Genomic DNA, 14,113 nt, shown 5'->3' with positions numbered 1-14,113 from the left:
GGCGCTTATTATATTGAAGAAGATATAAATACACTTTTAAAAACCATTCACGTTTTACTGCTCGTAAGCCTAAATGCAATGGGAATACTGATGAACTTTAATTTGTATGATTTTGTTTCATTAGGAATTAAAAACAAGTATGAAATAAACAACAAGAAAGAGGAGATAAAAGAGGTTACAACGCCCTGACAACCTGACAACATGCAATGAATATATATACACGACAATTATATCTTATTGCTAGAGCGATCAGATTGTGGAGGAACATTTTTCAATATGACTTCCTGTCGAGTTTGAATTGATATTGGGGTCTCCGGCAATCATAACATTATGCCTTATATGTTAGAAAAATAATTATCAAGCACGAATCACATGGTTTTATTTAAAACAAACTCATATTGACACAATACACTTATTTATACTCGCCTGTTGGGTAAAGCGTTAATATGATGCCGGATCAGTTACCAATTTAATGGCGGAACCCCTTTGTTCGAAACAATGGTACCACTTTTATGAATTGCCTGTCGCAATCTCTAATCAGCATCAAAGGAACAAAGCATTACGTAATCTATTTCTTCTCCTTTCTATCTATCCTCCTTGGTCAATACGGTATGCGCAGTGTATTTATATGCTGTAACACGTGCCTGAAATGTATTGAACTATATTATTTATAAAATTAGATTATTCACGCTATTGGGAAATGGGTTTGAAAATGAAACAATTTCAATGAATTATTCGTTCCTAGTTAATGAAATTGACAAAAATTGTTTGGCATTTGATCATGTGACATGATTCGCTGACCTTGAAAGAGGAGATTGAATTTCATATTTCATCAGTGGACACACATTTTATTTTGTTTCAACACAAATTTTAATTTGTTCAAATTTGAACAACGGGTGTGATTTAAAAATGTTCTGTGGAAAAATGAAGTAAAAGAGCTATATAGGTTGAAACAGCATACACGCACTTGGCGTCGTGTCATGAGAGCCCTACTCCCAATGCACCCCAAGAAATGCGATCACTACGCGATCATTTCCCGGGAATGATGAAATAATTATCTGCATTTAAAAATACACGAGCCCCTGCTAGATAAGGGCCGAGTAAAATACAGTATTATAAAGGAAGAATCCAATTTCAATGTTAGCGCTGATATTGAGAAGACAGTATTGAAGAAGTAAGAGAGACTCGTACAAACCAATCTAACAAGTGACCCGATATAAGTACAGCAATCATAGCAAGATTGCTTATTGTTACTCTATTTCAATCAAGAGATGAGGTTATTATACTGTCGGAGAACTGATTGAAAACTGATAGAAATTCAATATAGAAATGACTTATATTCTTTTACCATGTTTATACAGCACATTATATTATTGAAGAAAATCCTTTTGTACTCAAAATTTCTTATTTGCCGTACATGCCTGTACATTACTGTTATTATTATTATCATTATGATTATTATGAGTATTATTCTTATTATTATTATTATTATTATCATCATTATCATTATCATCGTTATCATTATTATTATTAGTAGTAGTAGTAGTTGCTCCGGTTTGGCATTCAAGCATCACCGTTGCCCCGGTTTGGCATTCAAGCATCACCGCCAAACAACAATCCGCCATTGAACGTGTGCAAAAGCGGGCTTGCAAGATCATCCTGGGCAACAAATACTCCACCTATGATGAGGCTTTGACCACATGCAACCTTACTGTGTTGACTGAGAGAAGGAAACATATCTGTGTAACATTCGTCAATGCAATGATGAGTTCTCATCAATTCCGCGAATGGCTACCTCCCCTGCGCGGCAATAGCACAAGTCGGCTACTTCGTAATTCAGATCATCTGACCACTGTGCGTTGCAGAACTAAACGCTACCAAGAAAGCCCAATACCCTATCTCACCAAACTGTACAATGACCAGCTAATGTGATCTTTTATCATTATTATCATGTGCAATATTATGAACAAATATGTATTTTGATGTTTTTCACCTTGAATTTATGGAGTAAATGGTTTAAGTGTGGGTGTGTGAGTGGGTGTGTGATGGGGTGAGTTTGGTGGTTGTGCGTTTAGTGTCGCCGGTGTGGATCGGGGTGTTGGCGATGGTGAGTGGGGTGTGTGAGTGTTTGTAAAGGGGGTGTGTTGGGTGTGTGTGAAGACGGGCGCTGTGAATGTGTTAGGAGTCTGAGTCGTAGTAGTGTGGTGAGTTTACTGTTCGAAGCGTTTGTACATGAGTGTTGATAAAATGCTATCTTTTATGTCAATTTTAATGAATAATGTGTTAATATGTTTATTATATTTTGTAAATATGTGGCAATTCAGTTTTTACTGCGAGTGCATATTAATAAACCATTTATCCATCTATCTATCCATCTAGTAGTAGTAGTAGTAGTAGTAGTAGTAGTAGTAGTAGTAGTAGTAGTAGTAGTAGTAGTAGTAGTAGTAGTAGTAGTAGTAGTAGTAGTAGTAGTAGTAGTAGTAGTAGTAGTAGTAGTAGTAGTAGTAGTAGTAGTAGTAGTAGTAGTAGTAGTAGTAGTAGTAGTAGTAGTAGTAGTAGTAGTAGTAGTAGTAGTAGTAGTAGTAGTAGTGGTAGTAGTAGTGATGCGCAGTCCATAAGCACAAACATAATGCTAATATTCAAGATATTATTGCATTAGAAGATCTCAAATAACATGTCACATGAACTTTTACCGCCAGATGATCAGTAGGGCTGATGATGCGTTCAGGATTGGACGTGAACATTTCCACTCAAAAATAGTAAATCCGGTTGACTAGAGAATCTTGTTAGCTACCTGGATTGAATGATAATCTTCACAAACGTAATGTCACGTTCATTTAAGTTCATTTAGGAGTTACCAAATAATAGAACAAGAAGTTCATGATTGTAAAAAAATGAATCTCTAACCACATCAAAAATATATTAAAGAAAGCAATATTTCCTACAGCCCTGATTTTAAAAATGCCAAAAAAGTACCTTCCAGCGCTTTACAAAAATAATTATCCAATTATGATCATGGTGATATGAAAAATAACATAAACAAGTCATTATGACGGAAAACCACATTATTTTCAACTTCAATTGACAAAATTGTCCCAATCATTTATGGAACATTCAGTGAAAATACATTGCAGTAAAGAAAAGCAAAATATTATTGTGAAAAATAATGAACGCGAGAAGCATTTACATGAAAAACACTACAGCAAAAATTCATTTATTGCTCCAAAACACTTACCAAAGGGTGAGGTTATAGAAAGTATATAGGTGGATCTAAAAGATATTTAGGTGTCATTACCCAACGGTAAGAAGAGTTTGTGGGTGATGTATTTTAACAGTGTGCCTAGAACTTGCATTATAATTGTACTTTTAATCAAAGGTTGTGTGGTTCTGATCTCCGCATCCTTTCTTTTTGTTTTTTCTATGCCCTCAGTTCGCTTGGCCTGGGTGGCGGAGCATTGCATGATCTGAATTTTGGAATCAGAATCAGTTGCATAGAGTTAATGGATCATATCAGAAATAAATTCAGGCGTCATTAGGGAACAGATCAAAAGTTCGATGACGCCCTATAAGCGAAACTCCTTTCGTTAGGCCTCCCACTCTCCAGTCTAATGAAATGTTGAAAATTCAAACCAGAGAGATCTACTTTAACCGATATTTTATCTAATCGGATTTTTTTACTTTCTCCCCTCACGCAAGCGGAAGGACCTTTAATTTATATAAGTAACAAGAGATTATGGATGATATCAGAAATTAATTAAGTTGTCATTACCTAAAGGGATTATGTAAGTAACAAGAGTTTATTAATGCTATCAGGAATAAATATAGTTACCTAGAAGACCTAGACGTACGGTAACAATAACTAATGCTATTAGGAATAAACAGAGTTACCTAGAGGACCTAGAAGTACGGTAACAATAACTAATGCTACCAGGAATAAACAGAGTTACCTAGAAGACCTAGAAGTACGGTAACAATAACTGATGCTATCAGGAATAAATAGAGTTACCTAGAAAACCTAGAAGTACGGTAACAATAACTAATGCTATTAGGAATAAATAGAGTTACCTAGAAGACCTAGAAGTACAGTAACAATAACTAATGCTATCAGGAATAAATATAGTTGTCTAGAAGACCTAGAAGTACGGTAACAATAATAACTAATGCTATCAGGAATAAATACAGTTACCTAGAAGACCTATAGAAGTACGGTAATAATAACTAATGCTATCAGGAATAAATATAGTTACCTAGAAGACCTAGAAGTACGGTAACAATAACTAATGCTATCAGGAATATATATAGTTGCCTAGAAGACCTAGAAGTACGGTAACAATAACTAATGCTATCCGGAATAAATACAGTTACCTAGAAGACCTAGAAGTACAGTAATAATAACTAATGCTATCAGGAATAAATAGAGTTACCTAGAAGACCTAGAAGTACGGTAACAATAACTAATGCTATCAGGAATAAATACAGTTACCTAGAAGACCTAGAAGTACGGTAACAATAACTGATGCTATCAGGAATAAATACAGTTACCTAGAAGACTTAGAAGTACGGTAACAATAACTGATGCTATCAGGAATAAATATAGTTACCTAGAAGACTTAGAAGTACGGTAACAATAACTGATGCTATCAGGAATAAATATAGTTACCTAGAAGACTTAGAAGTACGGTAACAATAACTGATGCTATCAGGAATAAATATAGTTACCTAGAAGACTTAGAAGTACGGTAACAATAACTGATGCTATCAGGAATAAATATAGTTACCTAGAAGACCTAGAAGTACGGTAACAATAACTGATGCTATCAGGAATAAATATAGTTACCTAGAAGACTTAGAAGAACGGTAACAATAACTGATGCTATCAGGAATAAATAGAGTTACCTAGAAGACCTAGAAGTACGGTAACAATAACTGATGCTATCAGGAATAAACAGAGTTACCTAGAAGACCTAGAAGTACGGTAACAATAACTGATGCTATCGGGAATAAATAGAGTTACCTAGAAGACCTCTATAAGTAACAAGAGTTGATGATATCAGAAATAAATTCAGTGTAATTACTAAAGGCCTTGTGAGTAACAGAATGTGATATCAGGAATATATTCAGTTGTCAGTAATAAGAGTTTATGATATGAAGAATAAATTCAGCTGTCATTACCTAGAGGACCTTTGTGAGTAACAGGAGTTTGTGATATCAAGAATATATTAAGTTGTCATTTCCTAGAGGACTAACAAGAGGTTATGATATTAGAGATAAATTCAGTGGAATTACCTAAAGGGTCTTACCAAGTACCAAGAAATTATGGGTGACATCAGAAATAGAGGCCGTTGTCTCAAAGAGATGATTAATTGTGTTTTCAACTGATTGAGCGTCCCAGGTTAAAGAAGAAAACAAATAAATAACCAAATAAACAAACAAACAAACAATAGTTTATGTCTGATATCAGGAATAATTTCAGGTGTAATTTCAGGTGTAATTTCAGGTGTAATTTCAGGTGTAATAACCAAATAAACAAACAAACAAACAATAGTTTATGTCTGATATCAGGAATAATTTCAGGTGTAATAGTTTGATCTCCCCAATGTTGACAAACTATGCAAGTAAAGTTCTACACAAAACTTTTTATGTTTTACAAATATTGCAAATTTAGTACATTTGCTTGATAGTTTGTAAATGTAAATTTCCTGCAGATAATAAATAACTTCAGGTGACATTTCAAATACAAATAAAATTTACAACAAATTCCATTAACTACGAGTTGCATTAGCGTCACATTAAACAATTAGAATTACAAGCATATTGTCATCTACAACAGAGGGCGTATTAGTAGCCGACCACACTACAAGAATACTGCTATTGCATTTGATGTCTCTCTTTTATATCTGAATAGTCTGCCCACATCGTTCAATAAGTAGATAGATGTTACGGTGCGGTGCACAGATTTGAGATTTGATATTAAGTCAGATAATTGAAAACCTGACCGATGATCTACTTATCGAGACTTTTGACAGTCTGCTCAAAACCAGGGACGAGATACGAACGGCAAAGTTCATGAAATTAGTATAATACTTTAACACTGTACACGCATTTACCGTTATAGGCTCAAATTTGTCATCTATATTTATCGAGATTCAGCACAACCTAGGTCAATCGCCATTTAATTCTGTTGATATTTGACTTTTGTTCTTTTAATTTCAGTAAAGGAAACGCAGTAAATAGTGCAAACTATATGTTTGAACCTTGTGATAAGATAAACAATAGTCTATCTTTTAAAGAAATCGGAGAATTTTAAAATTGTGACCCTGTACGTTACATCTTTGGCACATTTTGTCTTATATATCCGTAACCATATTTTCGCAGATACTTAGTATAGTAGAAACTATATAATATTTTAATCCTTGTGACAAACGGTTTGTTTGATATGCATTAAGCATTTGTCAAATTTGACCCCCTGAATCATGTGTTTTAATTCCTTCTCCTGGGGTTAGCCCACATTTTTGCGAGGGACATAGGGCCAAAATATTTAATCTAATTAAACTACATAGGAGACAAATCTACTGAGAAAAGAACCTTTGCTCTCAAGGTCACGGAATTGCTGTAGATAATTATAAATGTGTTGGCGTATGGGTGCTATTCCTTTTATATACTGTACTACCACTTTTGCCAGTAATAGTGCTTGCTCATTATTCATACAAGTTTAATCCTAACCTTCGCGCTAACTAATAGATTTATAATCTATAGCAAACTCATGAAACAGTATACACAATTTATGAAATTAAACGAAACGAATAAAACAACATACCCCTCGTTGTACATAACAATGGAAATTAATATTCAAATTTTTAGAAATATTTTGTGCCATGCTTATCAGCGGCCAATATGTTCGTTGTATTTTGAAAGTGTTTCAGTGTGTGACAATGTTAACCAAAAACAGAGAGTAGATCGTGTTAAAAAAAAGATGTCACAACATTACTAATTGCACATTAGTCATGTTAGTGCACATGATTAAGATCAATTGCACGCAGCATAATGTGCTTTAGACATTACGATACAATGCTTGTTAGGCTCCAGTAACACCCAGAAAAATAAATAATTTCGTGATATAGATCTTACACATAATTAGAAATTTAAAGGTGTGTGTCCCGATTGACAGCTTCATTCCCTATTTTAAAGATTTATTAGGATCCGGGAGAACGGGCTAATGTAGTGGTTTTCTCACTCGCTACTCACCTCTGCGGCCCGGGTTCAATTCCACGCGTTACCACATGTGAGTTTGGTTGCTGATCCATGCTCGTCCTCCCAGGATTTTTCTCCGAGTGGTCCGGTTTTCCTCCGGCATCTAAAATCGGACCTCTTCCGATATCCCTGTCCCGTCATATTCGGTCGGTTGGCATCCTTTGAATTTAGTAGCTTCTGAGCACTATTGAGTTTTGCCTGGCTTCGGCCGAATGTTATAAATAAATTTTCAAAATTAACGTGAGTATCGCGACAAATAAACACCTATCTTTCGTCATCCGGAAAGGCAAATAAAAATCAAATGATCTTATCAAGTAAATGTCGTTATAAAGTAAATTTAGTCAAATTAAATGTATAATTTATTGTACTTTGCGCCAGTTGATTCATAGTTGTGTGCCCTTAAGGTGCACTGAGCCTGGATGAGCTCTCTCTCTCTGTCTCTGCACTCGTGGAAGCTACATGTGCCTGGTTGTGATTATCACATTAGATTAATCCCTAATCCTTTTATTGGCGTGGTGGCAGCGGTGGGATTCGAACTCGCCAGTGACAAAATTCTCACACGTTACCATCTATCGGTTGAGATCGGTCGTATTAAAAATAATAACAAGAATCCTGTTGCTGAGAAAGCCATTCGTGAGCTTGAAGAAGAGTTGCTCAGACAAGATTCTACAGGTGGTCCGGCTACAGCATTATCACTTGCCATTGCTACTGCAGCCCTTAATACTCGCATCAGATCCCGAGGTCTTTCAGCCCGTGAGATGTGGTTTCAGCGAGACCAGTTTACCAATGAGCAGGTTCCTTTCACTGATTGTCAAATGATTCAGGCCCAGCATGCCTTGCGAAAAGCCAACCACCCACACAGTGCTCATTCAAAGGCCCCATTAGCCTCTGCCTCCCCAGCAGCAGAGTTGGAGGTTGGTGATCTTGTCTACCTCTACTCAGATCGCAAGAAATCTCATGCCAGAGATCGCTACTTAGTCACTACTATCGAAGGCCCATGGTGCAACATCCGCAAATTTGTGGGTTCTCAGCTTCGGAATACTTCTTATCGTATCAAGAAATCTGAGTGCTTTAAGGTCCAGTATTATCCTGACCTGGATTCTCGTCCCTTTCCCAAGTCGTCTCCACCCACCGAGGATTCCGAGTTTGTTGAAGTGGTCCCTGAATGTACTCCTCCAGAGCCTCCTTTCATACCTGGCGAGTTGTCCACACCTGCTACTTGTGACCCCCTGCCCAGGAATGCTTATCACTCGCACCCCAGTTCTGAGTCAGATCCTCGCGATCCCTTGCGCGATAGCGGTCATAGCTCCAGCAATACCTCCGGTTTGGTTGCACAGTCTAATCCATGTACCGGTAACAGCAGTGAGGTTAGTGAAAGTATCCCCCAAGCTAGTATGGTTGGCCCTGAGATCATGCCACCATTGCTCACACAAAGGCGTTCCGCGCGCCCTCACAAACTTCCTGAGCCCCTGAAAGACTATGTGTTAAACTAAATGGACAGGTCACTGTGTACTATGACATTTTAATCCATCACCGGTGTCCTCCTATGGTCACTTCATTGAACTTTGAACCATTTTACATTCATGTTGAATGTCAGTTTGTCATTGCAGACAAAAAGACTCTTGAACTGTTGATGTTATTGACTGTTGGCACATTGCCTATTTTGAGTGTTCTAACCAACAGTGTCTTCATTCACATACGCTGTTAGATTGGTTTCTGCAAGTCAGTTGTTAGTAGTAGTTGTTTAGTTTTGTTTTCCTCACTTCCTTGTGAGGAAAGTGATCTTGTTTGTTTTCTTTTTTTTTTAAAAGAGAGAAAGAGGTAGTTACGCCGGTTGATTCATAGTTGTGTGCCCTTAAGGTGTACTGAGCCTGGATGAGCTCTCTCTCTCTCTGTCTCTGCACTCGTGGAAGCTACATGTGCCTGGTTGTGATTATCACATTAGATTAATCCCTAATCCTTTTATTGGCGTTGTGACAAAATTGGTGAGCACGGTGGCCGAGCGTGAGCACGGTCGCCAAGCGGAACGGGCTACGACTCATAATCGGAAGGTTGCGGGTTCGAGCCCCGGCGACGCCATCGTGTTGTGCCCTTGAGTAAGGCACTTTATCTCGATTACTCCTCTCCACCCAGGTGTGAAATGGGGAGCTGTTATGAATATTGCCAATTGAGCGCCGCCTAAAGGTATGCGCACGCCTTGGGCATTGTATGGCAGCTGACATATTCTAACGACGGCGGAATAAATGTAAAGCGCTTTGGTACATGTTCACATGTGAAAGGCGCTGTATAAATACCAACATTTATTTATTTTATTTTAATGTATTCATAAAATTGGTGGCCTTTTTCCTCTTCTGGCTTTTCCGTATGTTTGACATGCCTTGCACAATTGTCCTTGCAATAGCCAGTCTTCTTTTAATTTCAGTAGTGCTATCACCAATGTTGTTATTCATTGAACACAGGTATTCAAATTGCTTCACCTCCTCAATCTGGTATCCGTCTATCACAGACTCATCATTTTTTTGCTCTCTGTCTACAACCATTTTTGTCTTCTTTCATGTTCAGTTCTATGTTTTCAGGGAGAGGGCAAATAGACGCTTGATATTGACTCCATTTGAATTGTATAAGCGCATACTTGAAAAATGAATACCCATTGTTTTCATTGTTTTCACGAATCCCAAAGGTGTGGTTGAGTAGTCACAATCACACAAGACAGACTTTGCAATCCTGGATTTCTCAAAATAATTCGATATTAGGCGCCATATGAGAGACTCTTGATGAATCTACACTGTTATGGTGTCAACTGCTTAAATTAGGTATGACACCTCAAAATTGTTTTCCCAGAATTTATCGAATTATATATTAAATTAAAGCTTGGGAACGCCAGTGTATTAAATACCTACTTCCCTTGATGAGATAATACTTCAAAGCTTACGACTTTTGAAACGCTTCTACTGGTTGTTAGTAATTCTAGTAACTAAGACACAATATCTGAGTAACTGATTAAAGGGTACACGTTGAAAAGGAAAGGCTGCAGAACCAGTATCACAAGAATATCGGGCACCACTCAGGATGCAGCACCTGACGTATATCACAAATTTTACCGATTCATATCGTTTGTCCAATATCGAATATATTGCTGTAGATGCTCCGAAAGCACTTTATTCCGAAAAATGTTTGATCCGAAAAATCTCCGAACAGATTTTTATTCCATGGGATAATTTCTCTAAAAATATCATTCAAATAGGTTTTTTGCTCCGAAAGATCATTTCCCAGCAAACACAAAAACGTTTTAAAAACGCTTTTAATAAGTTAAATTTTGGCGTTTGGTTTACATAAAAACGTTTTAATAACATTAAAATGTCGGGTTATATAAAGGTCATGAAAACGTTTTAAAACGTTTTGTATGAAAACACACTACAACAATATTTTTAAAATGTTTTCAAAAATGTTATTGTAAACTATTTTTGCAAACATTTTGCCAAATATTTTGTCAACACTTAAATAACATTATGTTAAAATATTTGCACTCAGCAAACACAGAAATGTTCTTAAAATGTTTTTTCAAAACGTTTTAATAACATTAAAATGTCGGGTTATATAAAGGTCATGAAAACGTTTTAAAACGTTTTGTATGAAAACACACTACAACAATATTTTTAAATGTTTTCAAAAATGTTATTGTAAACAATTTTTTGCAAACATTTTTGCCAAATATTGTGTCAATATTTAAATAACATTATGTTAAAATATTTGCACTCAGCAAACACAGAAATGTTCTTAAAATGTTTTTTCAAAACGTTTTAATAACATTTAAATGTCGGGTTATATAAAGGTCATGAAAACGTTTTTAAAACGTTATTGCAAATATTTTGGGCAAACATTTTTCTCAAAATATTTTTTCAACCCCAAAATAACATTCTGTTTAGAATGTTTTGTATCAAGTTTCTAAAAATGTTTTTGGAATGTTATTAAAACGTTTATACCCTTTATATAACCCGACATATAAACGTTTTCTCTAAAACATTTTTGTTTGCTGAGCAGTAGATTATCAAAAATGATTTTTAATGTTATGAAAACGTTTTATACCCTTAATATACCCTTTATATAACCCGACATTTAAACGTTTTCTGACAACCTTTTATAACCTTTTGCGAATGATGTCGAAAACGTTTTGTGTTTGCTGGGTTCTTTTATACGCTATTCATTTGAGGCTTTCCTTGTGTGGAAATTACGTGCGACATTATACCAATTAAACAATTACACCATGAAAATATTAATAAAACAGTGATTGGTGACTTATCTATTGGCTCCATATTTTGTCTGTTTGCTTGCCCTCTGCATTAATGACTTTGTGCTTCATTGCGTATGGTTTCATTTTTCATTGTTAATGCACGTAGATGTGATTTTCTTCTATAATTATGATTGCAAATATTGTGATATGCAGTATCAACATTTTAATGCATTATCATGCGATATTGTCATTCAAATGAGACGTTAGGTTCGGGTGTATGATATGGTGGGGGTGAGTTTGGGGTGTGTGCGCTGAATGTGTTGGGTGGGGGTTGGGGTGTGTTAATATTGAATAACATTGTTTTATTTTTGTAAGGACATCCAGAAACAACAGGTCTACCTTTTTATCTTATTCGCTGACACTGGGGTAACATGGAAAACACCCGGAGTGTATTTGTGGGTGTTCGTGGTGTGGGTAAGGGTGGGGTGGGGTGGGTGGGTTTTGTGTCAGGATGTGTGGTGAGTGTGGGTTGTGGGTGAAGGTGTATGTCATTATTGATCTAGGAACAAGAAAATCTACCTTAACGCCGTACTTGCTGACACCAGGATACAATGGAGCATATAACATGAGTGTATTTGTAGGCGAGTGTGGTGTGGGGGTGGGGGGGGGGGGTGTGGGGATGGTAATTATTGATAACATTGCTTTATTATTGTGAAGACATCCAAAAACAGGGAATTCTACCTTGATGTCTTACTTGCTGACACTGGGGTACAAGATGTCTTACTTGCTGACACTAGGATACAATAGAGCTCAATCGAGACGAGTGGGGTTTTTGTGGCGAGAAATGTTTTCAAAAATGTTATTGTAAACTATTTTTGCAAACATTTTTTGCCAAATATTTTGTCAACACTTAAATAACATTATGTTAAAATATTTGCACTCAGCAAACACAGAAATGTTCTTAAAATGTTTTTTCAAAACGTTTTAATAACATTAAAATGTCGGGTTATATAAAGGTCATGAAAACGTTTTAAAACGTTTTGTATGAAAACACACTACAACAATATTTTTAAAATGTTTTCAAAAATGTTATTGTAAACAATTTTTTTTGCAAACATTTTTTGCCAAATATTTTGTCAACACTTAAATAACATTATGTTAAAATATTTGCACTCAGCAAACACAGAAATGTTCTTAAAATGTTTTATTCAAAACGTTTTAATAACATTTAAATGTCGGGTTATATAAAGGTCATGAAAACGTTTTTATTACTTTATTGTAAATATTTTGGGCAAACATTTTTCTCAAAATATTTTTTCAACCCCAAAATAACATTCTGTTTAGAATGTTTTGTATCAAGTTTCCAAAAATGTTTTTGGAATGTTATTAAAACGTTTATACCCTTTATATAACCCGACATATAAACGTTTTCTCTAAAACATTTTTTGTTTGCTGAGCAGTAGATTATCAAAAAATGATTTTTAATGTTATGAAAAGTTTTATACCCTTAATATACCCTTTATATAACCCGACATTTAAACGTTTTCTGACAACCTTTTATAACCTTTTGCGAATGATGTCGAAAACGTTTTGTGTTTGCTGGGTTCTTTTATACGCTATTCATTTGAGGCTTTCCTTGTGTGGAAATTACGTGCGACATTATACCAATTAAACAATTACACCATGAAAATATTAATAAAACAGTGATTGGTGACTTATCTATTGGCTCCATATTTTGTCTGTTTGCTTGCCCTCTGCATTAATGACTTTGTGCTTCATTGCGTATGGTTTCATTTTTCATTGTTAATGCACGTAGATGTGATTTTCTTCTATAATTATGATTGCAAATATTGTGATATGCAGTATCAACATTTTAATGCATTATCATGCGATATTGTCATTCAAATGAGACGTTAGGTTCGGGTGTATGATATGGTGGGGGTGAGTTTGGGGTGTGTGCGCTGAATGTGTTGGGTGGGGGTTGGGGTGTGTTAATATTGAATAACATTGTTTTATTTTTGTAAGGACATCCAGAAACAACAGGTCTACCTTTTTATCTTATTCGCTGACACTGGGGTAACATGGAAAACACCCGGAGTGTATTTGTGGGTGTTCGTGGTGTGGGTAAGGGTGGGGGTGGGGTGGGTGGGTTTTGTGTCGGGATGTGTGGTGAGTGTGGGTTGTGGGTGAAGGTGTATGTCATTATTGATCTAGGAACAAGAAAATCTACCTTAACGCCGTACTTGCTGACACCAGGATACAATGGAGCATATAACATGAGTGTATTTGTAGGCGAGTGTGGTGTGGGGGGGGGGGTGTGGGGATGGTAATTATTGATAACATTGCTTTATTATTGTGAAGACATCCAAAAACAGGGAATTCTACCTTGATGTCTTACTTGCTGACACTGGGGTACAAGATGTCTTACTTGCTGACACTAGGATACAATAGAGCTCAATCGAGACGAGTGGGGTTTTTGTGGCGAGGAGGTGTGCAGGGGTGCATTGGGTGGGTGATGTGTATGTGTTGAGGTGCATGTAAACGGAAAGATTGGTAGTTTAAGAAATTGAAAGAAGTGTTTGGCCAAAATGGAAAGAGTACTCTTGGGCAATCTTTGTATCGTTCTGTATA

Source organism: Amphiura filiformis, chromosome 3 (assembly GCF_039555335.1).
Source record: "Amphiura filiformis chromosome 3, Afil_fr2py, whole genome shotgun sequence".
Classification (NCBI taxonomy): Eukaryota; Metazoa; Echinodermata; class Ophiuroidea; order Amphilepidida; family Amphiuridae; genus Amphiura; species Amphiura filiformis.
Note: the sequence above shows the minus strand (reverse complement) of the source record.